Source organism: Hydra vulgaris, chromosome 01, assembly GCF_038396675.1.
Source record: "Hydra vulgaris chromosome 01, alternate assembly HydraT2T_AEP".
NCBI classification, from domain to species: domain Eukaryota; kingdom Metazoa; phylum Cnidaria; class Hydrozoa; order Anthoathecata; family Hydridae; genus Hydra; species Hydra vulgaris.
In genome coordinates, this window is record NC_088920.1 from 73,173,616 (window position 1) to 73,175,000 (window position 1,385).

Below are 1,385 nucleotides of genomic sequence, written 5' to 3' on the forward strand. Positions count from 1 at the left end.
TGCATTCTCCAACAAGATATGAACTAAATTTAATTCTTGCAAATCAGGTATTGCAATTGACCGAAGCTAAGCGTAACTTAGTTTAAATACTGGGAAGTATCATACACATACAAAGATAAATAAAATGCAATTTAAAAAAGTAATAAAATAAAAAATCGATATTCAATGCGCTCACCTATGCAAAAGATAAATTAAAATATTTTACTAGTTTAAAAAAACATGCATACATACATATATATACTCTTTCTTGGTCGACTTTAAATTTTTTTTAACTTATAGACCGCTGCCTCTAAAAAAACTGTCAGTTAAAGTATGTACACTCCTTGCCTGTTCTCTCTAATCTGTCCATGTATACATGCTCTGCTGCGTCTATTCTAAACTCTACACCAACGCACACCATCAGTGATTTATGTATATAATACAATAACTAGTTTTGTAAAAACACTAGTATAAATATATAGTTTTGTAAAAACACCAGTATAGCATTGTAAAAAAACTGGGTGGACTAAGAATACATTTCGGCCCTGGAAATTGCGATGACATAGGCCCACGATATAAAGTTATAATTGATAGCAATAATAATATAAGATAGCAATAAAAAGACTTCTGGAACAGGACTGGAAAGACAAATAAGCCCGTTATAAAACCGGTATACACAATTTTACCTGGTATACTGGTGAGTATACCTTGCCAGCACTTTTTGAAATCATATGGAACACATCATTTATAGATTTTTCTTTATACAAAATAAGTAAAAATACTTTTCAAAATAGTTACTGCCTAGCAAAGGTAAAAATTAAATTAAAAAACCTTATGCCTCTGATTCATCAACTTAAATGAAGCAGGCGGGTCACCGTAATTTCCTAATCTTCATTTTTGACTGGGTCTTGGTTGGCAGAGAGACACTGATTCATTGTGACAGGGAGTGGAATTTACATTAGGCATAGAATGAGATAAATTGTTTTGCTTCAATGGAGATCTTGGGGATTGATCATTATTATTCATGTTAGAAGCTGATGTTTGAAAATATGAAGCAGATGCCGTATAGTTGTTTTTGGTAACAATATTATGTCTGTTAGGCAACAAATGTTTTGATTTTTTTGTTTGTTGAATTGCAACTTTTGTCGGACTGGAAAGCGAATCAGAGGAACAGCCTTCACTTTCATTAGAATATGTTTTGTACCTTCTTTTGCATTGGTCAGATTTTAAGTTTTTGGTGCTTGTGATGCTCTTTTAATGATTAGATCCGGACTAGGCTCGCGAATCATTTCAGATGTTTTTAGTACAACGCCTAAATAGAAGATTAAATGAAATGAAAGGGTTATTATTTCCGGCTTTATACCAAAAAAAATTATTTCCACTTAGTAATGCAAATTTATCATAAA